The sequence below is a fragment of the Helianthus annuus genome, chromosome 15, assembly GCF_002127325.2.
Source record: "Helianthus annuus cultivar XRQ/B chromosome 15, HanXRQr2.0-SUNRISE, whole genome shotgun sequence".
In the NCBI taxonomy this organism is placed as follows: domain Eukaryota; kingdom Viridiplantae; phylum Streptophyta; class Magnoliopsida; order Asterales; family Asteraceae; genus Helianthus; species Helianthus annuus.
In genome coordinates, this window is record NC_035447.2 from 48,114,679 (window position 1) to 48,122,664 (window position 7,986).

Below are 7,986 nucleotides of genomic sequence, written 5' to 3' on the forward strand. Positions count from 1 at the left end.
CCGCCATGTAACATTCATCGCCAACTAGAGGATCCGTTAATCCCGAAAAGACATTTAACCGCAACCGACGGTTACCAAAAGTCATGTCAACTGTGCCCGATTTGCAATTAATTTGGGCATTCGATGTTACCAAAAATGGTCGACCTAGGATCACCGTTGGTTGCTTGCTTCGGTCCAAAGAAACATAATCTAACACAAGAAAGTCCACCGGATAGTAAAAGTCCTCGACCTTGACTATTACATCCGTGACTATCCCACGGGGTAGTTTAGGGGTCAAGTCGCCTAACACCACGGTGGTGTTAGACACTTGAAGTGGACCAAAATCGTATTGGTCATATAAACTACCCGGCAAGATACTCACACTTGCCCCAAGATCCAAAAGTGCCCGCGTCATTTTGAACTCACCCACTTGTATTGAAATAATGGGCGCCCCCGGATCTTGAAGTTTTGGTGGAAGTGCACCCGAAAGAATCGAACTCACATTTTCGGTTAAATCAAGTTTTTTAGGAAATTTGTGAGTTCTCTTTTGGGTACATAAATCTTTCAAGTATTTAGCATATGAAGGAATTTGTTTGATAGCATCTAAGAGTGGTAAGTTAATTTTAACTTGTTTAAAAATTTCCCACATCTCTTCTTGATGTGGGCCTCTTTTGTTTACCACTTTCTTAGATGGTCCCAAAAGAGCTTCGGGAAAAGGGGCGGTATTACCCTCCACACCCTTGTCCTTAGCCTTTGGGATGGGAACGGTCGCAACGGGTGTATCTTTGTTAATTTTTAATTCATTTTTATTTTGACCCGTTCGACCGTTATTCTCTTCATCATCACTCGCATCTTCCACCACCCCTTCAACAAACTTGGGTGGTGGTGGTTCAACACCGTTATCTATCACTCGACCACTACGTAAAGAAATTTTGTTTATTGGTACCTCACGTGTGTTTTTCAAGCTCGACCCTTGATGCTTAGGGTTCATCGTGGTGTCGCTTGGAAGTCCTCCTCCACTTCCGCGAATTTGAGCCATCTCTTGAGCAAGTTGCCCCACTTGCTTCTCTAATGCCTTTTGAGATTTATCCCTCACTTCAAACTCTTTCTTCACTTCGGCTTTGAACTCATGGTGTGAATTGGTAAGAGCTTGTTGTGAGTTGGTAAGATTACTCACGGCATTCATGATAGCATCAAACTTTGAACTTATCGACTCATCACCTTGGGAGTTTGATGCACCACCCCCATTTCCACTTTGGTTGTAACCCCGTTGATAGTTGCTTTCGCGACTTTGATGTCCTTGGTTACCCCCTTGATTGTAATTCCTTTGGTAACCCCCTTGGTTACCACCTTGACGATTGTTGTATGAGGACCCACCTTGACCACCTTGATTACCCGATTGGAAATTCGGATTCATTTGATTTGAGGCGTTACCATACCGGAAATTAGGGTGATTTCTCAAACCCGGATGGTAGGTGTTGGAATTCATGTCGTATTGCTTTCGATCCCCATACACTTGATTCACCTCCTCGGTGTAGTCACTCGATCCCGTTGGGCATTGCTTGGTGCTATGCCCAATATCACCACAATCTTCACACACTTCAAATTGAACCGCGTTCACCTCTTTCTTTTTCTTCAATTGAGCTATTTCCCGCTCTAAGGTGGAAATCCTATCCTTGGAATCGAGATCGGGAAGTGATCGGGAAACCGGATGCCTTTTTGCTCTATCGGCCGATTCTTTTTGTTTGGACCGTTTGCTCATCCTCTCCAAAAATTCCCAATCGTCATCCTCATGATTGCTCAAGAGTGTACCATTGCTTGTCGTCTCGAGCCGATTCCAAGTCGCATCATCCAAACCCCGTACGAAACATTTCACCAATTCCCATTTTTCTATTTGGTGATGTGGGCATCTCCTCATGAGTTCTTTGAATCGGGTGAACGCTTCATGTAAAGGCTCACTTGAAAGTTGACGAAATGACCGAATTTCATCTCTAGCATCGTCGGTCTTGGCTATGGAATAGTACTCATCCAAAAACGCTTGTTGCATTTGCTCCCAAGTTCGAATACTATTGGCCGGAAGTGTAAAGAACCACTGTTTTGCTTTATCTTTCAATGAAAATTGAAATAGCCGAAGCTTCACTTCCTCTAGTGCGAAATTATGTCCTCCAATGGTATCACAAATAGACGAGAACTCCGTTAAATGGGTGTACGGCTCATCATTGGACCTCCCGTTGAAATGAGGAAGGATGTTGATGTAATGCGGCTTACAATCAAACATCCTCCTTTCGCATACTATTGGAGAGTTGTTCTCGGTCACTATCGGTCGGAAACGGTCATTTACTCCCCGTGGAGGTTGTTGACGACGTTGTGGCCCGTTAACTTCTTGATCGACCGGTCTTCGATTATCCCGTCTTTCCTCTCTTCGATCCTCTCTTCGATTATCCCTCGGGTTACCACCTCCCACAAAACGAGGAATCCGGTTAGGGTTTACATTGTTGTTGTTATTGTTGTTGTTGTAAAACCCTTCATTCCGGTTCCGTTGGTTGTTGTTTTGTGGTTGACGGTTGTTCCCATAACCATCGTTTCTTCCACCCACGTACCCATAATCATCTTCCCCAACATAATTGGCGTTTTGAGACCCAAACTCCTCATCGTCGTACCTTCGAGCATTGTATACGTTTCCCCTATTCACGTAGCCCCAATCTTCATCATCATTAGCTCGATCATCGTAATACCCCCCATCGTCCGAATTTTCCGTATGAATGCTTACGTGTTCCGGTGATTGATAACCGGGAACACTATACGGTTCGTCATCGGGAATTGCATTCCTTAAATCGTCGATGTTGAAAAGCGGGTCTTCATTTACGGGATTGCCGCGATCACGGTTACCTCTTCGATCGGAGTTGACATTCCGATCATCAAGGTTAATAGGTAACGATGCTTGTCGGTGAAGAGGTTGTTGTTGAGGTGTTCGTTGGGTGTTGTTGGTGTTTTGATTTCGGAAAGGTGGAGTGGGTGGTCTTGCATTGGTGTTACCACCCGGTTGCTCTTGAGCGGGATAAAAGGCTCCTCGGGATTGGAATTGATTTGGGTGGAGGTTTTGGTTTGGGTTAAATTCTTGGTTGGAATTGTGGTTTGCCATTGAATCGGTTTCAAAGGTCGGTGTGAGTGGTGGTGTTTGGTTGGTTTGATTAGAAGCAAGAGTTGCTTCTAACCGGCTTGCTAGGTTTCTTCTTGCGAGTCTTTCAATTTCCGGTTCGTAGACTAGAGGTGAAGTCCTCCCGGAATTTCGTGTACGCATGCACTACCTGTAACCTGCACAAGTAACACACCCCGCGTAACAAGGAAAAAGACAATACAAAAAGAAAGCAAAACAAATTAAACAGTTAATCACACAAATTCAAACAATATCCAAACACAAAGCGCACGCACTCCCCGGCAACGGCGCCAAAATTTGATCGGAGTGTCGCGCTCCGGTCAAAGATAATATTTATATACCCTAATTACCCTTAACAAATAGCTAGTGGTAGCAAGGGGTCGAACCACGAAGAGTATGTGGTTTGTGTGCGGATTTGATTGAATTATGAATAGATGTTGTCACTTTTATGAAGCTTGCTATATTGTTTTTGTATGTTTTTGTTTGATTGGAAGTTGTGAATTAGAATAACTAAACTGATTAACTAAATTAACTACTCACGATTACTAAATGCAAGAATTGAAAACGATTGTTTGAACAATAATAAGAAAACAAGGTTCACACCCGGTTTCAACAATTGCAAGACTTAGGGTTACTATGTATTTTAATTTGTTTCACTTGAAATAGTTCATTAACGGGTTGCAATCACAAAGCTTAGGTGTCAATCGCTATCAACGTTGTAAACAACGGACCATGATACACTTCGTTACTTTGGACTAACAAATCCTACCAAAAGACAAGGCATAAATACGTGCATTCATTTCACAAAGTCAAATTTAATCATTCACTCGACAGTTGCAAATTCAATACCAACGTAAGACAATTGTCTAAGATTCAAACGCAATTCAAGTTGTCACAAAACAATTAATCAAAACATAGTAAACCTTAAACCTTACAAAAGTCTACACCGGGGTGAAACCTCCAAAGAATTAGCCGAGCATGATCGAAGAAACTTGATCACCGGATGTTGAAGGCTTGACTTGGATCATCGTGAAGCGTGAAGATGGAATGATGGATGAGGGTTGGAGTTTTGATTGAATGATGATGGTAAATGGATGTGTGGTATGGTGAATTGATGGGAGGATGGAACTAGGGTTGTTGAAATCAAGAAGAAGATGATGATGATTTCCTGATTCCCGTGTAGGATCGATGGTAGGTTGATTGGAGATGAGATGATGGGTGAATAATGGTTCCAAGACTAAGTTTCAAACTCAAAAACTTGTGTAACTCCCGAAATCAATGAGTTTCCACCAATCACCATCGAGTTAAAAACCCCAAAAATCAAAAATCGCGTTTCCAGTTTTGAAAGGCCGTCGCCGACGGCCCTCAACCCGTCGGCGACGGGTCCTGATTTGATCTCCTGCGCCGACGCCTTAAATGACTGGTTACGGCCAAGGTGTGCCTACGGGCGTTTTCCGATGGCGTCGCCGACGGCTTGGGGCCCGTCGGCGACGGGTCCTTGATTCTCCATTTCCAGTTTTTCTTGTTTCGCTTCTGTGTGATCCGTACTGCATTCCGGTGTTCCGGTTCTCGACCCGGTGACCCGTAAAGCTCCCGAAAAGCTCCTTAAACTCCATCAAACCTGCAAAACACATTCTTGATTGAAAGTAGGCTATTCGAAACTAAAACTCACGTAAAAACGTTAAGTTAAACAATAACAAGCACCAGTTTTCAACCACGTATCATAGGGCTTCTGATAGTTCGTTCATGCTGTTAGCACACACGTAGACGCACACAATCCTAAGTTAAAATTTTTAGTTTTACTAAAATTTCACAAAATCACATAATGGTAATTAGATAAATTAAGTATCTCTAAATACTTAATTGGCTTAAACCAGTGGCTCTGATACCACCTTTTTCTGTCACGCCCCCCCTCCCCCCCCCCCCCCCCCGGCATATGGTTTGACCCGGTCCAGGAGCCGCGGGACAGAAACCTGTGGCACAGCGGAAGTCTTAACAGGATCGTTTAAACTTGAAAATGCCCGGGTATTATTTATTTTATAATTCGGGATAAACCCCGTAATATACAGTGGAGGAATTTCATAATTCCTTTATTTTACAAAACAGGTTTATTTATTTATTTAGTTGAGCCACTACTTCAAGCTTAGGAGTGCTCCGTAGCACGTATACTTGATTCACAGTAGTTCACCTGAAACATGTTGTAAAAATATTTTGTCAGCGGGGAAATACTGAGTGAATCATTCATTTTGATAAAAAGATACGTTGTTATAATTTACAGTATTAAGGGAGATTACAATGCTTCTATCAACCAATTACCCCAAATTGGTATTTGTCACTCGACTCGTTTCTGTGACTATGGTCAGATCACCCATTGGCTAACTCGTTGTCCAATGGTGACGGGAAATTAGTAATGTATACAAAACCCCACATACCGGCAGTAATTGAAGATTACACAAAAACTTAATCCCTGTAATTATAACTTTAAACATGATTTTAAAAGCAAATTGGGTAAAAAGAGAATGACTCACATTGCAAGTTTAACGGGCAGAGTTTTAGCCTACTGATTAGCCAGATTAACCTAATTCAAATAACAATGCACACGAAAACTAGGTCAGAAACTAATACAGCATTTACGATAATTCACGAGATGAACACCCTCACAACGAATGGCAAAGTGCTATACTTAACATCCTGTCGTATTTACGACGAATGACAAAGTATAACCCTAATGCGGGCAGCACTTAAACATCCATTGGATTGGGTTCAATCGATCGGATATTGAATCGTAGCAGCGATCGAGTTATTACCCTGTTTGTCGCGGCAGCGTTTCATGATCGTGTGTGTTTTTATAGTAAACAGTGTATAACTCAACTTATATTTCGAATTTTTACGTCGAAACAAGCAAACAGTTCCAGTCCCAAGCCCCCTGATTTATACCCGAAATTGGACCCGCCCGCGAGTCGCGGAGGGATCCTCTCTCCCTGTCGCGTATCGCGGGGCGTGCCCCCCTAGCCTAGGGTTGCTTCGTCACTAGTATACCCCTGGTGAGTCGACGTTCGAACGAATTTCAATTTTGACAACGTATTTTGAAGATAATTATCAATTAGGGTTTAACCCCCTTGAGTTTTAGGGGCCCTGATCCTGATTCTGAATGTTCTGAAAATTTTAAGGTTTATACAGGATTACTTGGGGGTCTCAATTAGGGTTTCCTTTTGCACAAATAAAATAATAAATTAATAGTTTTGGTGAGAGTTGTTACAACAGTACATAGCGGTCAGATCTTTTTGTAACCGCTGCCACGTCAACATTCACTTTCCCCCCTATAAAACCCTGATCAAAACCCCCAAACAGGGTTTTTACTGTCGAATCGAATTCAAAATTCCTTTCTCAAAGCAGTTATCATCCATTTCTTTCAAAATCACTCATCCTCTTCATCGTCTTCTTCCTCTCGCAATCATACTCAAATCACCATGTCTCTCCCACTCAAACCCCCACATAACTACTTGGGTCTACTTGAAAAACCTAGTCACACTGAAACCTTCAATTCCATCATTGATGCTCTGTCGTCTTCAAAGTACAAAACTTTGTTGACTTGTGATGCTCCAGTTTACCTGGCAACCCAGAGAGAATTTTGGAAAAATGCGACACTTGAATCTCAAGATAAAACGCCCATAGCCATCAATTCCTCGATAAAGGATGTACAAGTTAAAATCACACCACAAACTCTATCAGAAGTTTTTGAACTGGATGATCTTCAAGGTAAAACTTCTTTTCCTAAAATAGAGTATCAAACAGATTTTTTAGAAAGAGGGTATGCTGAGGAAATGAAAAAAGACACTTTGCAAAAAGTCAGTTTTCCTCCGGCCACAAGGTTTTTGTTTCATACCCTCTTAATGTGTGTTTCTAATAAGACCACTGCTTTCAATGAAATTCCATTGAAGATCCAATACCTGGGTTATACTATCCTGCATGGGGAAAACTTTAACTACTCCCAGGAGATCTTTGATGACTTAGTCAAAAATGTTACAAAAAAATCATTTTTACTATTTCCAAGGTTCTTAAACTTTTATTTTCAAAAGAAAATTGCAAAGGATAATGCTCATGTGCTTATCCAAGGTGAACCTTGTCAAATAAATGGTCTTACACCTGAAACATTTACAAGGCTATCAAAAGTGTCCAAAACACAAGCAGAGGCTCCTGAGCAGACTTTAGCAGCTACCACTGCTCCTCAGGCACCTGCTGCTGAGCCCACTGCTCAAGGTGATCACAGCAGCAAAACAACTGCTGTGAAACTCACACCTAAAACCACCAGAAAACCAAAACAGAAAAAATCAGAAAAGCCCCCCAAACCCAAATTAAAGGAAACTCTGGAAGATGAGATCCCAGAGCAACTGCCAGTGACAACACAAAAGTCACTAGAAACCACTGCAGCTACTTCCTCACAACAGTTGGAAGAAAGATCTCAACCTGAACCTCAAACTCCTCCTTCTTCTTCTAAAAAAGAACAGGTTGTAAGAACAGGGACACCAAATTATGATGCTCTGGAATCACTTGATTTGATGTGCGTGAAGTGTGTTATATTTTAGATGTATATTTAAGCCCCTTTTTACACTTTTAGCCAAGTTTTAAATTTATAAAACACGATATTTACTAACACTAAACACACATATGGGCAAGTGCACCCATCGTGGACGTAGTATAGTGTTGGTAAGATACCGAGGTCGTCCAAGGACACAAGAGCTTTTAATACCGGTTTATCCTCAACGTCTAATCAAATCAAAAAGTGAGAAAAAATGTTTTAAACTAAGAAAAATAAAAACTAACTAAATGCTGAAAAATAAAATAAAATA